General features: G+C 38.6%; 1 pseudogene; it reads right to left on the bottom strand.

Annotated features, from left to right (window-relative positions):
* Positions 1-23,355, bottom strand: part of LOC105756749 (putative serine protease K12H4.7) — an 89,073-nt pseudogene that overhangs the window by 18,361 nt on the left and 47,357 nt on the right.

Raw genomic sequence — 23,355 nt, 5'->3', positions numbered from 1 at the left:
GAGTAATCAGAGTTTAGTCTTATTGGTTTTCCTTTGTAGGTGACTTTTGATTTATCCCTAGCCACTCTGAAGATTATTTGTTTTTGGTTTTTGCAAGATTGATTATGACATGTCTTGGTGACATTCTTTTGGGGTCTATCCTACATGGGGTTGGTTGAGACTCTTGTATAGATATCTTCTAGTCTTTCATGATATTAGGGAAGTTTTCTGCCAGCAAATCTTCAATAATTCTCTCTGTGTTTTCTGTTATCCATCCCTTCTTGTTCTGGAACTCCAATTACTTGTAGGTTTTTCCTCTTGATAGAATCCCACATAATGCTTAGGCTTTCTTCATTTTTTTCTGAATTTTCCTCAAATTGATCTCAAGGGGTTTATATTCAGCCTCACTAATTCTGGCTTCCATTGTCTCTGTTCTGCTCCTATGACATTCTATTGAGTTGTCTAATTCTGAAATTTTATTGTCAATCTTTTGGGTTTCTAGCTGCTGTTTTTTTATGGTTTCCAGTAGCTTATTCTGTCATTTGGTTCTTGTATTGTTTTCCTGAATTCTTCTATTGCTTTGTCTGTTTTCCTTGGTTTTGTCTGTGTTTTCCTTGATCTCCTTCTTGACCTCTTGGAATGCTCTGTATATTAGTCCTTTGAATTTTTTATCAGGTAATTTGATTGCCTTATCTTCCTCGGGAAGGTGTTCTGGTTCTTTATTTTGGTTGCTTTCTGGAGTCATCTTGTCCTGCTTATTTATGTGATTTGATATATAGACTGTTGTCTCAAAGGCATGAAGAAATTATTTCTATTTGCTTACTTATTGTATGTTTACCTCATCCTGTAATTTTGTTTTGTTTTGTTTTGATATATATGAGTACACTGGGTGTGTGTGCTACTCTGGTCACTAATCTGGCCACGTTGAAGCTCTCAACTCCTTTCTCTGGGTGGGCAGAGCACTACTAGGTTTGTAAGCACAGCACCCTTTTTACTGTTATTGTGGGGCTGCTGAGGATGTAGGTGGCATTTTTGGTGAAGTGATGTATCTGTCCTGCTGGTCACCTTGCCATAGGCGCAGGGGGTGTTTTCCCCGGTCATTAGGTTTGGTTGTGTGTGTACTCTGCCAATTGCTGGATAGTTGGGGCAAAGATGCCCGGGTCTTTGGTTACCAGGTGTGCTGTGTGGAGACTCTCACCTAGAGACCCACGGAGGGCAATGCTTCACAGGGGTGTTCAGAACAGGTACAAGTCTCTGGTTGCAGTAGGGTATTATGAGAGGAGCAAAGCAGGGGACTGCTGTCTGCCCACCAGTGCCTGGTTGGAGGGTGCATCCTTGTACACTAGAGCACATCATATGGGGAGGTTGTGCAGCCAGTTCTTGGGCACCTGGTGCCATTGGCTAGAGGGATTGGGGGACACCACTGGCCCTCAGGCTCCCAGCGTGGGTGGGTTTAGCTCTTAGGGGGAGGGACAGTGTCAGATGCCACAGGCCTGTATCTCCCACTTGGCTGTTGCAGGTGAAGTGGGCTGCAACTAGAAACACTGCCTGCCTTGTCCCATCATGGACTTGGTGTGCCGGCTTGGCCAGCAAGTCTCTGGCGTGGCTGATCCCAGAGGGAAGAGGGCACTGCAAGTCCATGAATCTCCTGTGCCTGTGGCTGGGCAGAGGGGCAGACACCTAGGACCAGACAGAGAGCTACCAGCTTATGGGGTGGGGAACTGTCAAATAGTACATTTCTACAGCTGTTGCTTGGCTGCTGCAAGTGAACTTCAGCTGTGGACACTGCCAGCCTGACATAATATGAAGGTGCTGTGCTGGCTCAGCCAGCAAGGTGCTGGTGGGGGTTATTGGAGGGGGCTGATAGCACTGCGAGTCTCCGGACCTCACGTGCCAGTGGCTGGTGGAAAGGGTAGGTGCCTTGAACCAGGCAGAGAGCTACCAGTTTAAGACGCCAAGTGATATCAAATGCCACAAGTCTGCAGATCCTCCTTGGCTGCCACAGGTGGGCTTCAGCTGGGAACACTGCCAGCCTTGACTCAATGTGGACATGCAGTGCTGGCTCAACCAGAAAGGTATTGGTGTGGGTGATCAGAGCGGGTGGAGGGCACTGCAAGTCTTGGACCTGGCCAAGAGCTACTAGCTTAGGGGGTGGGGTGGTGTAAAATGCCACAGATCTGCAGCTCCTGCTTGGCAGTTGAAAGTGAGCTTCAGCTGGAAACCAGGCCTGCCTTATCCCAATGTGGATGTGCTGTGCCAGCACAACCAGAAAGGCACTGGTGTGGGTGACTGGAGGGGGTGAAGAGCACTGCAAGCCCATGGACAACCTGCACCAGTGGCTGGGCAAAGGGATGGGCACTTCCAGCCTGGAACCGTGAGTTCTTGGCTTAGGAGGCATGGCGGTGTTGAATGCCCACAGACTGGTGTTGGAGTGGGGAGGGGGATGGGTGTGAGGGAGGAAGTGCCCCTCAGCCCATGGAGCTCTGGAGTGGGGACTGGAATGCTTGTGGAGGGTTGGTCATGTGAACTTAACTTTCACAGTTCTGGTATCACTCCTGTTCTATTCTGACAGTGTGTGCAGAGTCACTCCTGCTTAGCTGTACTAGGTGGAGTGGGTTTCAAGTTGGAATGCTGCTGCTTGCCTCAAAATGTCCATGCTGTGCAGGTCGGCCAGCAGGATGCCAGTGACCTGTAATTCTTTTTCCACTGTTTTTGAATTGTCTCTCAGTCCACATGTCACTCAAGCTGATTCTTCCACTTTGTCTTTGATGCTTAGGGTTCCTAGATTGTCATATATATTCAATTCATGTGTTTTTTTGGGTCTTTGTTGTCAGACGAATGACACAAAGTGTCTTACTATTTCGCCATCCTGGCTCCACCTCAGGAACCACATGTTGCACTACAAGCCCAGTAAATATGAACAAAAAATCATAAACCAATAAGAATAAAGTTGACCAAAGGTGATCTGTCCTGCTCCATACAACCAGCAAATCTTGGCTAACCTAAAATTCAAAACAGATGGGACAACTTACCTTCTTGTATTTGCAACTTTGCTATCACTCAGGTTCCTTAACTGAATTTTTTTAACAAACACACAAAGTACCTCCTTGGTAAAAGAGTATTAAACAAAATGACCCTGTAACACCAACATGTAAGACTGAGGCTACTAGTGTATTTACTCTTATTCATCCTCTAGAACCTATAGATTGTTTCCTGGCAGTGACCAATTAAGGTAGATTCAGAAGTCTGAGATTTGGTTCTACGTATCTTAATGGAATATTTTTGATTTTTCAAATTTCCATACAGAAGATTTCTCCTTTAATTTTTCTCTAATTTGGGATTGGCCAACCTGATGAATATAATCTTCCCTGTAAGTATGGAAATAAAAATGTACAATCATGGTTTCTAGTGATAAACAGATATCAAAGCAGAGCCTTTACCTGAGAGGCAGTCCAGAGAAGGGCTGGTTCTTTGAATCTGTGGTCTGAAAGAAGCCTAATTCAGTGCAACACTGATATAACCATTGCCTGTCTAGAAAGCAAAATATCAATCAACTTAACCATAAATGATATTTTTGTTGATAACTAAATGGAAAGCTTAAAAAAATTTAAGAATTCTAATTTACATGCTACTTGTGATATTCTAAAACAAATTTGATCTTATCATTATTAATGTTATTTTTAGTCACGCCCAACATTACTACATCAAGAGCTGAAAATATGTCCAATGAAAAGGAGGTTCTGGCAAGGACCCCGCATGATCCTGAAGTAACCCACTCTCATTCCCCACAGGACCATCTCTATGAGCAGCTCTGGCCTGTCCCACTATTGGTCCTCTATTTTAGCCTTTGCAGGGAACTTGCTCCATTCTGTCTGAATCAGCCTCTAGTTAACTCCCCCTCAGGATATCCCAGACCCTCCTCCATGAAGCTTCTTGAAGGAGGGATGAACACGCAATGCCCCAGTCCCTTACCATTTTCACACCCTCAGTCACGATGTGACTGCAACTCCCACCCGCCATCCCCAGGTAACCGATAGAGGTAGGATGAGTAAGTCAATGTACCAAATTGTGGATAATAACTTAGAAGTTGGGTTCATGGAAAATCTATCAGCTATAAGAAGGATTCGAGTCTTTCAGCAATTTAGTTAACAATTTTAATGACTAATCATAATGAAAATAGCTTGAAGTTGTAGAGTTATATTGGATTTCAAACATGCTAATAGAAGAGATAAGGTCCCTGGGTTGTGAAAATGGTTTGTGCTCCACTACTAACCTAAAGGTTAGCGATTTGAACCCACCCAGCAGTGTCTCAAAAGAAAGACCTGATGATCTGCTTCTGTAAAGATTATAGCCAAGAAAACCCTGCAGTGCAGAGCTGCTCCGTAACACATGGGGTCTCCATGAGTTGAAATCCACTCGACAACAACAGATTAGGTCAATCTACAACAAGGTTTGAGAACTGCTCTATACAGAATTTGACATGGGATGAGGCATTTTTTGATATCAGTGATGCTTGATTAATGTTGAAAAGTACTAAGGGGCACTTTTATTCTGCTTCTTTCAATCCTGAGCATTTGGTATTTCTGCATCTCTTATTAAACTGATTTAATCTGTGTATGTCCAGCTCCTCGACTCATTCCCTCTGTCTTCCCATTCTAGAGTGAAACCCTTAGCTCTGGTTCTTTCATAATTCCTCACAAGGCTTAACTTCAGCCCCAAAATTTGCAGGGTGTTTAATGCACGTTGTTGTATTCACATTTCTTAATCCCCCCAAAATTTCCATTTTTGCCAGATAACATTTTACCTGCTCTAAGATATTGCTTGTCCATGGAAGAGTCAGACAAAACTTCCAAATAATCATTGTAATTTGCAGCAAGGCAAGGCATATTTTTATTCCTGAGCTTCAAATGTACAATTCTTGTGTATCTATAATATGATGAACCCAGTGAGATATCTTTCATCATATCACAAAGATCATCAATGCTGACGATATTCTGTCCTCCCTGCAAAAACCGAGATTTCAATTATCCTTAAGAGAATATGGGATGGCTTTCAGCTCCAAATAGAATTCAGCTCCAAAAATTATTTTAAATGCATTAAATGATTGCTTTTAATTTAAATAAGGTGCATATGTTCTTTAGTGACTTGGTCTGAAGATCAACTCCTGAAAATTAGCAACTCACCTGAGTGAGTTGCAGAGTCTATTAGAAGCAAGTTGACACCCCTTGTGCAAAACACATAGCTCTTGCTTTAACAAGGGCTTTTGGCATCCAGGTAGGTATTTGGATTGGAAGAATTTATAAATAAGGAAGCTTTGATTGAGCATCCACTATCTTGCCAGAGCAGTACTAGAAACTTTGGGAGGTGTAAAAGATGAGAACCAATCCTTCAGAAGGATCCAGTCAAAAAAGACAAGATACGCACCATATGACAACAGTAATATGCTGCTCTAGGGATTCTGAGAGAGTTCAGTGAGGGCCAGAATCATGAGAAAAGACTTCTTGAGGAGATAGAATTGAGGTGGACCTGGAAGATTGTGTAAGATTTAAATAAATAGAAATAAGTAGAATGCATTTGTATGATTTCACTAATATGCAGCATCTAGAATAGATGAAGATATAGAGATTAGAGTTTAATAGTGGTTACCAGGAGCAAGAGGGACAGAGAAAGGAGAGGATCAATGTTTATTTAACAGAAGTTTCTTTTTTTGGTTTTTTTTTTTAATGAGGATGGAAAATTTGACAAAGAATATATTGGTGATGGTTGCACAACATGATTGATGTAATTGGTTTTATTGAGTTGTACACCTGGAAAATGTGTGTTCTTTATATTTCTACAACTGTAAGTGTTAAAAAAAAATAAAAAAAGAAGAGCACATTTAGGCAAAGGGAGCAACATGTCTGAAGAAGTGGTGGCAGGAATGTGCAGTGTCTAAGAAGATGTTCAAACAGGCCTGGATGTGTGACCTTGAGATTACTTAACGCTGAGCCTCAGTTTGCTCATGTGCTCAATGGGGACAGTAAGAATAAACTAATCAGAATAACTCATAAGGTTGCTGTGAGGATTAAATGAAAGCTGCCCTTAGGAAAGTGTCTTGAACCAAAGTCATTCAATAAAAAGCAGCTCCATTATTGTAATAATTCTCATATTTCCTCTTCAGTGTTTTTATTGTTGTAAGTATATAGATAACAGAAGATTTGCCATTTCTACAGTCTTTACAGGTACAGTTCAATGACATTAATTGTAATCAACCTGTTGTTCAACCATCGTAACTTTTTGCTACTGACCAAGTTATTGATTTCAAGACATCCTTTCATATAGGAATTATCAACTAAAATTGCATAGTCACCAGGAAAGGGATTTGGGCATAAACGTGAGACTTTTCTCACTTCGCTTGTTAAAAGTCATGAAAGTCCATTCTTAGTTATTCTTAGAAAGAAAGATGTTTTGCTAATGACACACTAATTAGGGATCTGGGAGAGTTCCTTCTACACACCTCTTTTGTCAAGGATATAATATTATGGTTGCATACTGATATACTTATTTTCCGTGTTTGGTAGTTTTTTTGTTTTTGTTTTTGTTTGTTTGTTTGTTTTTGCTTACTTATTTGTTTTGGTTTGGGTTTGTGGGTAAAGAAAGGAAATGACCTGACAGTAAAATACTCCCTCTTGACGGAAACAGACCAGATCGTTCTAAGCAGCTATTCAGCTAAGCAGTACATCAGAGATTTGTCGGGCTTGGCAGACACCAACACCTGAAGCTCAGATTGTCGAAATTCGGCAAAAGTCAGTCGCTGGTCCTCACACTAACTGAAGATTTAACTGCAGACTATGCCTTGCCTTTCCAATCACGCTCCACCTTACTTACACCAGCAACTGCATAAAAATAAAGTTCAATCCTGTGAAGGCTGGGAAAGGCTCTGTATTATCTTCAGACTTATTAATTCTCTTTACATCCATTATTTTGACTCACCAAGCAGGAAAGTCAACACCAATTATCTCCAGGGGAAAGAATCTCAGAAATTACAAAGGGCCCCAAACAAATTTCCCGTACTTTTAAATAGAAAAAAAAATTTACCCTGGACAGGGCTCCTTCCCAATTACATCAATGAAATATGTTTAACTGAAGTCGTTTAGACAAGACACACAAACACACTCACTGAGAGTCCTCAATTTTTATCTCTCATCTGAATGCTTAATTTTACACTTTTGTAGATTATCAGTATCAGACGGATAAATGGCATGTGTTGAAAAATTTTTAAAGGAACAATAAAAGTTATTATTTCAAACTTGCTACCTATTAAAAACTATAAAAGTTTTAGAGTAGATGAAGGTCAAATCTGTTAGTGGAATTGTACTTTCTGAATTGAATTTGTTAAATTGTCTGTGGATTTAGAAATTCCTAACGCCACATTTGGAGACCCTGGGTGGTGCAAATGGTTAATGTGCTCAGCTGCTAACCAAAAGTCTGGTGGCTTAAATCCACCCAGATATGCCTCGGAAGACAGTACTAGCAATCTACTTCCAAAACATCATTTGTTGAAAACTCTATGGAGCACAACTCTACTGTGACACACATGGAGTCACTATGAGTCAGAATCAACTTGACAAAAACTAGTTGGTTGAATGCTACATTTGTACAGAAAATCTGAAGCTGACTACCAACACAGACAGGGTTGCTAGAGAAGTTGAATGAGATGAAACAAAATATAATTATTCTTTATTAACTTTTTTTTTCACATGCAATAAGACTTTCCTACTGTGGGATTATGGGGAGGGGTAAGGATGGACTTGAGTAGCTAGTACAGAAGACACAGTTTTAAATTCCACAAGAAATCACATGAGGAATTGACTTCTGGTTCCCACTCTAAAGGTTTGGAGGTAAGGCCAAGGAATCTTCATGGTTAACTTACATTCTAGGTAACTATGCTGCAAATTGGTCCTCATCACAATTTCAGAAATTCTGATAGAGCTGAACCCTCTTAGATGCTGATATTGAAAAACAAAACCACCTCTCACCATGTGGCCTCTATAGTGGCATTGCAGGGGATTTGGTTTGATTTGCTATAGCTGAAGCCCTGTTATAACAAGGCATAGATTTGCAGTATTTCTTTCAGTGAGGGAAAAAGCCTTCAAAAACTCAATTTCCTGAGCATCACCTGTGTACATGGCCTCACATTAGGTATCAAGGAATTAACACATATTCCTCATTTCTACCAGCCTCTTCAAAAGCAAATGTCAATTTTAATACTACAGTTGTATATTCAAAAAAAAAAAAAAAAAGAACCTATTTCCATTAAGTCGATCCTGACTCATAGTGAACCTATAGGACAGAGTAGAACTGCCCCGAAGGATTTCCAAGGAGAAGCTGATGGATTTGAAAAGCCTGGCCTTTTGGTTAGCAGTGGAGTTTTAACCACCGTACCACCAGGGCTCGTCAACCTGTGAAGACTGCCCTAAATTGTCTTCAAATCTATAAACATTTGAGTACTCCTTTCTGCAGAACAGTCTCACATCTTGATTGTGCCTTATATTGGTTGTATGATTGCAGACAAGTTACTTGGCCTCATGAGCACCAACTTATGTATCCCAAAATGTGGAGATAACAATGCCCACCTACTAGAGTGATTATTAGAGTAAACAAGATAAAGTGAATGCACCTGTGTCCTGTAGCGTGCTGACTCACAGTCAGTGCTCAATAAATCTGATATTTTACCATGATAACATGAATATTTAATTTAGGAAAAAGGAAAGGAAGGAGAGAGACGAGGGAGGGATGGAGGCAAGGAGGGAGGGAAGAAAAAAGAGAAAGAGAAAAGCAAGTGAGGAAGAAATAGTTCATTTAATTTGGAGTCTTATTTAAAAGAAGTTAAGAAAATGTAATATATATTATCACAGTAGTTAATACATGGGTTTTAATCAGAGAAACTCATATTTAAATGATAACTCAGCTCCTTAGTAGCCTTGTAACTTTGCCAAGTGATTTAAAGCTTTGAGCTCTGGGCTCCTCATTTGTAAGACAGGACTAGCACTAAGTTACTGTGAGATTTCTAGAAAAAAAAAAAAAAACTACTTAGCATAAGGTCTGAAGCAGGACAAGCCCTTGGTCTGTGGTGTTGTTGTTGTTAGGCGCCATCAAGTTGTTCTGATAGTGACCCTATGTACAACAGAAGGAAAAATTGCCCAGTCCTGTGCCATCCTCACAATCGTGGTTATGCTTGAGTCCATTGTTGCAACCACTGTGTCAATCTATCTCATTGAGGGTCTTCCTCTTTTTTCCTGATCCTCCACTCTAACAAGCATGAGGTCCCTCTCCAGGGACTGGCCCCTCCTGAAAACATGTCCAAAATAGGTGAGACAAAGTCTCACCATCTTTGCTTCCAAGGAGCAATCTGGCTATACTTCTTTCAAGACAGATTTGTTCATTCTTCTGGCAGTCCGTGGTATAGTCAATAATATTTGCCAACACCTTAATTCAAAGGTATGAATTCTTTAGTCTTCCTTATTCATTGTCCAGCTTTCATATGCATATGAGGCAATGGAAAATACCATGTCTTGGGTGAGACGTACCTTAGTCCTCTACCACTTGGTCTGTTTTAGTTATTAATATCATTATAATCATTATTTTTCATTAAAAATATAGAACAGGTCAAGGCCCTTGGATGTTCATTTGTAGGCAATTCCCATAAATTTTCAAAAGATCAAATTGATCTTGGCTCTCTGGCAGAACAAATATCAGCCTCAAAAGGAACCTCTAAACTGTTTACCAGACCAGTGGAGTCTAGACATATAATTGGCTTCTAAATCCTGGAATTACTGTCACCTTTACTGACAGTTCCTACCAGCCAAATTGGAGACCAGGTACACCAGTTACTAAGTAAGTAAACCTTCCATTCCTTTTAGTAAGAAAGTAGGCATGAAATTGACACTTAACATTAAATCACAGGGAAACATCTGTATCATGAATAATTCATTTAATTCTGGTAAAATGTGGGTGGGGGTGACAATGAAGAAGGGTATGGCCACAACTGTCTGTTTTTATCAATCTTTCCCCAGCACATAGACAGTGCCTGGTACTAAAGTGGTATTCCGTGTGAGAGGATGGAAGCAAGGGAGGAAGAAAGAGACTGAGTGTGAGAGGAGGAAGTGAGAGACTGAGTGTGAGGAGAGAAAGAATGAAGGAGGGAAAATACTAGACATGTTGTCCATTAGGACTTTGGAAACTTGTATGCAATATTCTCAACTCATAATTCTCAAGCCTCCACCCTCCCCCCAAAAAAAGACTGCTTGTAAAAACTTGTGAGATCCAAGTAAGATCTGTGGTCTAGTTAACTATAGTGTGCCAATGTCAATAGTTTTGATAAGTTACTGTCTTAGTTATCTATTGCTGATGTAACAGAAGTACCACAAGTGGATGTCTTCAACAAAGAGAAGCTTATTCTCTCACAGTCTAGTAGGATAGAAGTCCAAATTAAGGGTGTCAGCTCCAGGGGAAGGCTTTCTCTCTCTGTTGGCTCTGGAGAAAGGTCCTTGTCGTCAATCTTCCCCTGGACTACGAGCTTCTCAGCTCAGGGACCCCGAGTCCAAAGGATGCGCCATTCTTCTAGCTCTTGCTTCCTGGTGGTATGAGGTCCCCAACTCTCTCGCTTCCCTTTCCCTTTATCTCTTGTAAGATAAAAGGCGATACAGGCCACACCCCAGGGAAACTCCTTTTACATTGAATCAGTGACCTGAGTAAAGGCATTACACTCCACCCTAATACTCTTTAACATAATCTAATCTTGTCTCATTAACCACAGGCAGAGATTAGGATTTACAACACATAGGAAAATTACATCAATCACAAAATGGAGGGCAACCACATACTACTGGGAATCATGACCTAACCAAGATGACACATATTTTGGGGGGACACAATTCAATCCATGATCGATACTATAGTTGCATAAAATGCTAACATTGAATGAAGCTGGATTAAAGGAATAGGGGACTTCTCAGTATACTTTTTGTAACTATTTGTGAGTTCATAATTTGTTCAAAATAAAAAAAAACTATAAAAACAAATGCAAGTTGTAAAACACCTTAATTCCTTTGTACCACCAGATGTCTGTCCCTGTATTTAACTCTATATAGCAGTTTACCAGACTGAGTTACAACCTGTGGGTTAAGACTGCCTTGGTTTGATACACCTATCTTAGGGACATGTCCTTTAATCTCTTACACTCCTCAAAAAAACTTTATTTCCAAGGGCATCTATGCAAAACTAACATCCAACATCACTCATAATGGAGAGAGGCTGAAAACATTCCCCTTGAGAACAGGAAAAAGACAAGGATGCTTTTTATCAACACTCCTATTTAACATTGTGCTGGAAGTCCTAGCTAGAGGAATAAGGCAACAAAAAGAAATAAAGGGCATCCAAATTGGTAATGGATAAGTTAAACTGTCCCTATTTACGGATGATATTATACATAGAAAACCCAAAAGACTCCACAAGAAAACTACTAGAATAGAAAGATTCAGCAGAGAGCAGGATGCAAGATAAACATACAAAAATCAGTTGGATTCCTATACACAAATAAACAATGAAACCAGGGAAACAATACCATTTATAAAAGCACCCAAAAAAATAAAAAACTTAGGAATAAATCTAACCAGGGATGCAAAAGACCTATACAAAGAATACTACAAACACTACCGCAAGAAACCCAAAGTGATCTACATAAACGGAAAAACATACCATGCTCATGGATAGGTAGACTCAACGTTGTGAAAATGGCAATTCTACCCAAAGGGATTTACAAATACAATGCAATCTCAATTCAAATACCAACAACATTCTTTAAAAAGATGGAAAAACTATCATTAACTTTATATGGAAAGGGAAGAAGTCCCCGATAAGTAAGGCACTATTGAAGAAGAAGAATAAAGTAGGAGGACTCACACTACCTGACCTCAGAACCTATTATACAGCTACAGTAGTCAAAACAGCCTGGTACTGGTACAATGACAGCTACATTGACCAATGGAACAGAATTGAGAACCCAGATGGAAATCCATCCACCTATGGTCAGCTGATCTTTGACAAGCACCCAAAGTCCATAAAATGAGGAACAGACAGTCTTTTTAGCAAATGGTGCTGGCAAAACTAGATGTCCATCTGCAAAATAATGAAACAGGACCCATACCTCACACCATATACAAAAACTAAGTCAAAATGTATCAAAGACCTGAATATAAAGCCAAAAACTATGAAGTTCATAAAAGAAAAAATAGGATCAACACTAGAGGCCCTAATATACAGCATTAACAGGAAACAAACCATAATTTAACAATACACAAACACCAGAAGATAAGCTATATAACTGGGATCTTGTAAAAATTAAACATTTATGCTCATGAAAAGACTTCACCAAAAGAGTGAAAAGAGAAACTACAGACTGAGAAAAAAATTTTGGACATTACAAAACAAACAAAGGTTTAATCTCTAAAATCTACAAGAAAATCCAATACTTCTACAACAAAAAGACAAATAATCCAATAAAAAAAGTGGGCAAAAGAAATGAACAGACACGTCACCAAAGAAGACATTCAAGCAGCCAACAGACACATGAGGAAATGCTCGCGATCACTAGCCATTAGAGAGATGAAAATTAAAACCAAATTGAGATACCATCTCACCCTGGTGTTGCTGGCACGAATCAAAATAACTGTAAATAACAAATGTTGGAGATGCTGCGGGGAGATTGGAACTCTTATGCACTGATGGTAGAAATGCAAAATGATACAACCGTTTTGAAAAATGATATGGCACTTCCTTAGAAATCTAGAAATAGAAATATCACATGATCCAGCAATCTCATTCCTAGAAGTATATCCTAGAGAAATAAGAGCCATCACACGAATAGACATACACATACTCACATTCATTGCACCATTGTTAACAATAGCAAAAAGATGGAAACCACTTAAGTTGTCATCAAAAGATGAATAAATAAACAAACTATAGTACATACGCATAATGGAGTATTATGCAACGATAAAGAACAATGATGAATCTGTGAAGCATTTCATAACATGGATGAATCTGGAAGGCATTTTACTGAGTGAAATAAGTCAATCGTAAAAGGACAAATATTGTATGAGACCACTACTGTAAAAACTCATGAAAAGGTTTACACACAAAAAGAAACAACCTTTGATGGTTATGAGGGAGGGGAGTGTTGGGGGATGAAATGCTAAATAGACAATAGATAAGTGCTAACTTTGTTTAAAGGTAAGACAATACACAATACTGGGGAAGTCAGCACAACTTGTACAAGGAAAGGTCATGGAAGCTCCACAGACACATCCAAAGTCCCTGAGGGACTGAACTAATGCACTGAGGGCTGTGGGGACCATGGTCTCAGGGAACATCTAGCTCAATTGGCATAATACAGTTTATAAAGAAAATGTTTTACATTCTACCTTGGTGAGTAGCATCTGGGGTCTTAAAAGCCTGTGAGCAGCCATCTAGATACTCCACTGGTCTCACCCCTTCAAGAGCAAGGAAGAATGAAGAAAACAAGATACAAAGGAAAGTTTAGTCCTTTAGACTAACGGACCACAACTAACACGGCCTCCACCAGACTGAGTCCAGTACAACTAGATGGTGCCTGGTTACCACCACTGACTGCTCTGACAGGGATCACAGCAGAGGATCTGGGACAGAGCTGGAGAAAAATGTAGAAGAAAATTTTAACTCACAAAAAAAGACCAGACTTACTGGCCTGACAGAGACTGGAGAAACCCCAAGAGTATGGGCCACGGACACCCTTTTAGCTCAGTAATGAAGTCACTCCTGAGGTTCACCCTTCTGCCAAACATTAGACATGCCCATAAAGCTAATCAAGACTAACGGAGAACAACAGCCCAGTGACAAAGACTAGAAGGCAGGAGGGGACAGGAAAGCTGGTAATAGGAAAACCAAGGTTGAGAAGGGAGAGTGCTGATGTGTTGTGGAGTTGTTAATCAATGTCATAAAACAATACGTGTATAAACTAACGAGAAACTATTTGTTCTGTAAACCTTTACCTAAAGTACAATAAAAAAATTTAAAACAAAACTTTATTTCCATAATTGCCCAAAAAATGTGTTAATTTTTCTAGAGATACCAAAGTTCACAAGTTTTCCATTTCAAATCCTGTCCTACTCCATGATCCAGTGGCTCAAAAACAGCCAAAAAATGTAATCATCTTTATATTTAAAGGTTTCTTTTAAATTTTCTGCATCTGCAAGTTATTCAAATCATTAAAATTCACCACGTCGTACTCTTCAGTCCAAACAAGGCATAATTCTATTTCACCAGCAGGTTCCTACTTATTTGCTTTCTCATCTTTCTTTATTTCACCTAACTACATATGTCACTTCCCCTCCATTCCCACCAGCCCTTGTCTGTCCTGCCACCATTCACTGGCTCCCGCCATGCTGCCTGTTTTTTAATTTTCTTAATTTTTTTTTCTCTTTTTTCCTTTTCATTCTGCCTCCCATATAGCCTTGTATGCCATCTCCCCCCACTTCCCGCTGACCCAGCAAAACTGCCAAGGTTAGAGGGCCACCATCCTGGGTCTGCCCGCCCCATCCACCAGCTTCTGCCTTGCCATTGTTTTGTTTTTTTTCTTTTTTCCCTTTCAACCTTTTCTTTCTCCCTCCCACCTAACCTTGTATGCCACCTCCTCCACTTCCTACAAACCCTTGCTGTACCACTGTACCTAAGAGCTACTGGCCCAACATCACCCCAAGGTTCACCCAGACCCCATCCACAGCCCCTACCATGCCAGCATTTATTTTCTTTTCTTTCTCCCTCCCACCTAGCCCACTACGCCACCTTCCCTCCCTTCCTGTAGGCCCATGAGTCCTTCCCAACCCTACTTGCCTTCCTGTACCATGTCACAATTTTTTCTCTTTTTTCCTTTCTTACTTTTCTTTCTCCCTCCCATCTAACCTCATATGCCACCTCTCTCGCTTCCCAACAGCACCCACCATACTGCTGTAGATATAGTGCAACCGTTACACCACCTGACAACTGTCACAGGTCCACCACGCCCCTACCTGCAGGCCCCGACCATGCAGCTATTTCTTTTCTTTCTTTTCTTTCTAACTCCCACCTAGCCCCATACATCACCACTCCCTCTTCCCACAGTCCCGAGGTATACACCACCCACACCCACCAGCTATCCTTTTCTTCTCTCTCTTTTCTTTCTCCCCTGCATTTAACCCTGTATGGCACCTCTCCCTCCCCACCAGTCCCCACCGCACCACCATGTCTACAGCATCCCTGGTGCTCAGCCTGCCACTGCAGCAGACTCACACTTTCCCTCCTGCCATTTGATCAGCTGCTGAATGGTGGGAAGTAAGCCTGTACCAATTCCCTACTGTCATGCCCACCCATCTGACAAGAGGTTATGAATTCCCCCACACTACTAGACCAGCATCATGAGGCAGATAGTTCCTGCCAAGTCTATCCTCAGCCAAATTGTCGAAACTGTGTACAGAAAAATGAGATCACACAGCCTGCTACTGCCCTGTTCACCCAGACAAAGTGGAGAGAGTTACCATGCCCATAGACAAAAGGTAAAGAGCAAGCCTGGCCCACCCACCCACACTATCACATGAAAACAAAACAAACAACCAAGATGAGATAAATAAATATACAGTCAATAAATAAAGTAAAAACTACCTTAATACCTTGGAGAAAACAGACAATCAAAACCTATTAAAAAGTACGACAAGATGGCTCCAGCATGTGATCAAAGTAAAGAATCAGACAACTTTCCAGTAGAATAAAAGTCAGTGGTACTACCTTATCTGAAATTCAAAAGACTAATATTTAGTGTTCTCCATGAGATTAGCAAAGAGACTAAGGAAAATACAGACAACCAAGGAAAAAACTAGAAAGATTATGGAAAACACAAAACCAATGAAAGCATAGCCAAAATCAAGGAAAACAGACAAAGAAATAGAAGAATTCAGGAAAATAATACAAAAGCAAAATGTCAAAATAAACAATTAGAACTCATACACAGCAACTAGAAATCCAAAAGAAACACAACAAAATTTCAGAAATGTACAGCTCAATAGAAGGTTTTAGGAGAAAATTTGAAACAATTGTAGACAGAACCAGTGAGATCGAAGACAAATTCATGGATGACACTTGTTTGAGGAAAAATTAAAGAAAGAATAAAAAAATGAAGAGAACATAAGAATTATGTAGGATACAATCAAAAGCAAAAATTTGTGTGTGATCAGAGTTCCAGAATGAGGAGAAAATGGAAAACACAGAGAAGATTATTGAAGATTTACTGGGAGAAAACTTCCCAAATATCATGAGAGATGAAAAGCTGACCATCCAAGAAGCTCAAAAAAACCCATATAGGATAGACCCCAAAAGAAAGTCACCAGATATATTATAACCACACTTTAAAAAAAAAAAAGAAGACAAAGAATCCTGAGAGCCACTTGAGAAAAATGAAAAATCTGTAAAAAAGGAGAAACGTTAAGACTAAGCTCTTACTACTTGGCAGACGTTATGCAGGCAAGAAAGAAATGTAATGCTGTATATGAAACTCTGAAAGAAAAAAAACTGAAAACTAAGAAGAATATATCCTTCAAAACTCTCTCTGAAATATGGTGGCAAAATTAGAATATTTCCAGGTAAACAGAAATTAAAGGAATTTGTAAAAACTAAACCAAATTTACAGGAAGTATTGAAAGGAGTCCTTTTGTTAGATAACCAAGAACATCAGACAATAACTGGAGTCTAGGACACAGGACAACTGGAGTCTAGCCAGATACCAACCTAGTTAGAGAACTCTCAATAATAAAAGAAAGCTAAAAGACTTAAAGCAGGGAAACAGAGACTTCAATCTGTAAATGACGATAATGTTAAAACAAAAAAGAGGGAATAAACAGTGTAGATATAGAACTTTCAAATGAAGAGGAAGTCAAAGCCTTATTAAGTGTAAAAGATTATCTCACAGATACATGAGGAAATGCTCGTGATAACTAGCTATTAGAGAAATGCAAATCAAAACAATGAGATACAATCTCATAGTGATATTACTGGCACAAATCAAAAAAACAGAAAATATCAAACGTTGGAGAGATTGCGGGGAGATTGAAACTCTTACACACTGCTGGTTGGAATGCAAAATGGCCCAATCATTTAGGAAAACAATATGGCAAGCCCTTAAAAAGCTAGAAATAGAAATACCATATGATCCAGCAACCCTACTCCTAGGAACATATCCTAGAGAAATAAGAGCTGTCACATGAATAGACATATGCACACCCATGTTCATTGTAGCGTTGTTCAAAATAGCAAAAAGATGAAAACTACCTAGGTGCCTATCAACAGACGAATGGATAAACTATGGTACATATACACAGTGGAATACTATGCAATGATAAAGAACAAGGACGAATCTGTAAAGCGTCTCACCACATGGATGAATCTGGAAGGCATTATGCTGAGTGAAAGAAGCCAAACAGAAAAGGATAAATTTTGTATGTGAACAGTATTGTAAAAATTCATGAAAAGGTTTATACACAGAGAGAAACAATCTGTGATGGTTATGAGGGAGGGGAGCGGTGGGAGGGAAAAACACTAAATAAACAATAGATAAGTGGTAACTCAGGTGAACAGTAAGAGAGTACACAATACTGGGGTAGCCAGTACAACTTGTCCAAGTCAAGGTCATGGAAGCTCCATAGATACATCAAAACTTCGTGAGGAACGGAATTACTGGGCTGAGGGCTGTGGAGACCATGGTCTCGGGAAATATCTAGATCAATTGGCATATCATACTTTATGAAGAAAATGTTCTACATTCTACTTTGGTGAGTAGCATCTGGGGACTTAAAAGCTTGTGTGTGGCCATCTAAGATAATCCACTGGTTTCACTCCGTTAGGAGCAAGGGAGTATGAAGAAAATCAAAGACACTACAGAAAGATTAGTCCAAAGGACTAATGAACCACAACTACCACAGCCTCCACCAGATTGAGTCCAGCACAACTAGATGGTGCCTGTGTCTGGCTACCACCACCAACTGCTCTGATGGGGATGAGAATAGAGGATCCTGAGCAGAGCTGGAGAAAAATGTAGAATGAAATTCTAATTCACACACACAAAAAAAGACTAGACTTGCTGGTCTGACAGAGACTGAAGAAACCCCCAGAGTATGGCCCCCAGACACCCTTATAACTCAGTAATGGAGTCACTCTTGAGGTTCACCATTCAGTCAGAGATTAGGTATGCCCGTAAAACAAAATGAGACTAAATGGGCACAACAGCCCAGGGGCAAAGACAGGAAGACTAGAGGGGACAGGAAAGCTGGTAATGGAGAACCCAAGGTCGAGAAGGGGAGAGTGTTAACATGTCATGGGGTTGGAAACCAATGTCACAAAACAGAATACGCATTGTATGTTTAATGAAGAATTAGTTTTCTCTGTAAACCTTCATCTAAAGTGCAATAAAAAAAGACTGTTTAAAATTAAGGAAGGTAAGCATAAATTTCAAGGTAACCACAAAGAAAGTTAACAAAACAGCTCATCAAAATAAAAAAAGAAGAAAAACAAAGATTCAGTAAACAGAAATTCTACAATAACAAAAGGAAAGAAAAGAAAATCCACAAAAAAAAAAAAATAAGTACAGGAAAGTAAGATAAAAAAATTAAAAAAAAAAACCACAATATAACAGCAATAAACTCATACCTGTAGATAATCACACTGAATGTAAAAGGCTTAAATGAACCCCTAAAGAAACAGAGAGTGGAAGAATGGATTAAAAAAAACTGACCCACCAATATGCTGTCTAAAAGAGACACACCTTAGACACAAAAACATAAATATATTAAAAAAATCAAAGGATGAAAAAAAACAAGCAAACCATAACCATAAAAGAGCAGAAATGGCAATACTAATCTCAGATATTATAGACTTTAAGACAAAATCAACCATAAAAAGCAAGAAATGACATTATATAATGATTAAAGGGGAAATCCACCAAAAAGACATAACCCTAATAAATATCTACACAGCTCACGGCAGGGCCCCACAATACATGAGTCACACTCAGACAGCACTGAAATGAGAAACAGACAATTCCACAATAATAGTAGGAAACTTCAACACACCGTTCTTGGAAATGGACAGAACATCTACAAAGAAACTCAACAAAAATACAGAATATATAAAGTCCACAATCAACCAACTTGACCTCATAGACATATGTAGAGCATTCCACACAACAGCAGCAAATTATACATTCTTTTCAAAAGCACATGGAACAGTCTCCAGAAAAGAACACATTTTAGGACACAAAGCAATCTTCAATAAAATCCAAAATATTGAAATAATTCAAAGCATTGTTGGTCACGACAGCATAAAGTAGAAATCAGTAACAGTAAGAACAAGGAAAAAAAGTCAAGTACATGGAAACTGAATAACACCTTGCTTAAAAACAACTGAGTAATAGAAGAAATCAAACAGGAATCAAAAATTTCCCAGAATCAAATGTGAATGAAAATGTATCATACAAAAACTTTTGGGAAACAGTACAAGCAATGCTCAGAGGTCAATTTACAGCAATAAATGCACACATCAAAAAGGAAGAATTGTCCAAAATAAACCATTAACCTACAACTCCAACAAACAGAAAGAGAACAGCAAAAGAAGCTCACAGTCACAACAAGAAAGGAAATAATAAACATTAGAGGAGAAATAAATGAAACAGAGAACAGAAAACACTAGAAAGAATCAACAAGGCCAAAAGTTGATTGGTTGAAAAGATTAACAAAATTGACAAACCACTGGTCAAAATGACAGAGGAAAAACAACAGAGGAGTAAAAAACCCAAATAAGAGATGAGATGAGGAATTACAACAGAAGCAACTGAAATAAAAAGGATCATAACACAATATTATGAAAAATTGTACTCCAGCAAATTTGAGAACCTAGAGGAAATGGACAAATTCCTAGAAAACACACTACATACCAAAACTAACTCAAACTGAGATAGAAAATCTGAACAAACTTTATAACAAAAGAAGACATTTAAGGGGTAATAAAAACAAAACAAAACAAAACAAAAAAACTCCAAACAAACAAACAAAATATAAGCCCTGGCCCGGACAGCTTCACTGGAGAATTCTACCAAACATTCAGAGACGATCTTACAACAGTACCAAACTATTACAGAGCATAGAAAAGGAAGAAATATTTCCAAAATCATTCTATGAAGCCAGCATAACCCTGATATCAAAGTCAGGCAAAGACACAACAAAAAAGAAAATTACAGACCAATATCTCTCATGAATATAGATGCAAAAATTCTCAACAAAATTCTAGCCAATAAAATTCCAAATCACATCAAAAAAATTTTACACCATAATCAACTGGGATTCATACCAGGTATGCAAGGATGGTTCAACATTAGAAAATCAATCAATGTAATCTAACACATAAGTAAAACAAAAGAAAATAATCACATGATTATCTCAATCGACACAGAAAAGGCATTTGATAAAGTCCAACACCCATTGCTGATTAAAAACTCTCAATAAAATAAGAAAAGAGGCAAAATTCCTCAACATAGTAAAAGACATATATACAAATCCAAGAGCCAACAACATTCTCAACAGAGGGGTGTTGAAAGCTTTCCCCCAGATAATGAGAACAAGACAATGATGTCTTTATCACCGCACTTATTTAACATTGTGCAGAAAGTACTAGCTAGAATAATAAGGCAAGAAAAGGAAATAAAAGGCATCCAAATAGGAAAAAAAAGAAGTAAAACTATCCCTATTCGCAGATGATACGATCTTATACACAGAGAACCCCAAAGATTCCACAAACAAACAAAAAAATTACTGGTTACCTGTGGCTGCTCCAATCACCCCTGCTCATCTAGGATTGTAGGCAAGAGCCCGCACCACACACTCGGTGACCGACAACCTGGACACTTAAGCTGAATCTACACTAGAAAAGTAAATGGATTCCTGGACTCACATACTGAGTAATAGCTCTAACCACCTGGTGACAGGACATGAAAGCTTCAAAGATGCCAATAATCAAAGTAGCTCACACGACCAGCCTATTTGGGCAAATCAAAATAAGACAAAACAAGAACTTAGGACACAGTAAGTAAACATAAAATAAATAAATATAATAACTTATTGATGGCTCGGAGACAGCAGTCAATATCAAAACACTTAAAGAGGCAGACCATGATGGCTTCAGCAAGCGATCAAAACAAAGAATCAAGAAACCTCCTGGAGGAAGAGAAGTTCTTGGAATTATCGGAGGTAGAATTCAAAAGATTAATATACAGAGCTCTTCAGGAGATCATGTAAAATGCAGACCAAGCCAAGGAACACACAGACAAAGCAACAGAGGAACTTAAGAAAGTTATACAAGAGCATAATGGCAAATTTAATAGGTTGCAAGAATCCATAAAGAGAGAGTAAACAGAAACCCATAAGATTAACAATAAAATTTCAGAATTAGACAACTTAATAGAAAGTCATAGGAGCAGAATTGAGGCAATGGAAGTCAGAATTAGTGAGATTGAACATAAAGCACTTGAAAACAACTTATTTTAGGAAAAGCCAGATAAAAGAATTTTTAAAAATGAAGAAAACCTAATAATTATGTGGGATTCTATCAAAAGGAATAATCTACTAGCGATGGGAGTACCAGGACGGGGGAGATAACAAAAAATAAAGAGAGAATTGTTGAAGCTTTGTTGGTAGAAAACTTTCCCGATATCATGAACGATAACAAGATATCTATCTAAGAAGCTTATCGAACCCCACACAGGGTAGATCCCAAAAGAAAGTCATCAAGACATATTATAATCAAACTTGTCAGAACCAAAGATAGAGAATTTTAAGAGCGGCTAGGGATAAACCAAAAGTCATCTACAAAGGAGTCAATAAGACTAAGCTCTGACTACTCAGCAGAAACCATGAAGGCAAGAAGTCAATGGGGTAACATATATAAAGCCTAGAAGAAAAAAACTATTGCCAGCCAAGAAATATATACCCAGAAAAACTGTCTCTTAAATATGATAGCAAAATTAGGGCATTTCCACATAAACAGAAGTTTAGGGATTTGTTAAAACCAAACCAAAATTACAAGAAATACTAAAGGGAGTCCTCTTGTTAGAAAATCAATAACATCAGATAACCTAAGGTTAGAACACAGGACAGAAAAACCAGATATCAACATAGATAGGGAAGTCACGAAAATAAATCAAAACTAAGACACTGAAAATAGGGAAACAGAGGCATCAATATGTAAAATATGACAATACTAAAACAAAAAAGAGGTACTAAATAATGTAGTTACAGATCTTTCATATGGAGAGAAAGTCAAGACAATGTGAAGAAATAAAAGATTGGTTTAAACTTAGAAAAATAGAGGTAAATATTAAGGAAATCACAAACCAAACTAACAATCTTACATATCAAAATAAAAAACAAGAAAAACAAAGACTCAGCAAATAAAAAATCAACAACAATGAAAAAGATTAAAAGACATAAAGAAAAACAACTCAGCACAGAAAATTAAGTGGAACTAAGAAACTGTCAACAATAAACAAACAAAAAAAAAACATAAAAATGACAGCACTAACCTCATACCTAGTAATAATTACAAAGCTGGCCATCCAAGAAGCTCAACGAACCCCATATAGGAGAGACCCCAAAAGAAAATCACCAAGGCATATCATAATTACACTCACCAAAACCAAAGACAAACAAAGAATCCTGAGAGCAGCTCGTGAAAAACAAGAAGTCACATACAGAGAAGAAACAATAAGACTAAGCTCAGATTATTCGGAAGAAACCATGCAGGCAAGAAGGCAAAGGGATGACATATATAAAATCTTAAAAGAAAAAAAATTGTCAGCCAGGAATAATATACCCTGCAAACCTCTCGTTGAAATTAGGTCATTTCCAGATAAACAGAAATTAAGGGGATATGTAAAAGTCAAACCAAACTTACGAGAATTATTAAAGGGAGTTCTTCGATCTGAGGACAAACAGCTTCAGCTCACAGGCAGAATATAGGATGCAGGATCGTACCAGCCAGATACCAATTTAGAAAATGACCTCTCAAGGACTATCCAAAACCAAAAGAAATATAACAGGGAATCAGAGAAGTTAATCAGTAAAATGACAACAACATCAAAACAATAAAAGAGGGAATAAACGGCATAGGTATAGAAATTTCTAATGGAGAGGAAGGCAAGGCAATACCAAGTAATGGTAGACTGCTTCAAACTTAGAAAGATAAGGGTAAAATTCATGGTAACCACAAAGAAAGTTAACAAACATA

Source organism: Trichechus manatus, unplaced genomic scaffold (genome assembly GCF_000243295.1).
Source record: "Trichechus manatus latirostris isolate Lorelei unplaced genomic scaffold, TriManLat1.0 scaffold00147, whole genome shotgun sequence".
NCBI lineage: Eukaryota > Metazoa > Chordata > Mammalia > Sirenia > Trichechidae > Trichechus > Trichechus manatus.
The sequence above is the reverse complement of the archived record's forward strand: the minus strand, read 5'-3'. Positions and strand labels throughout refer to the sequence as shown.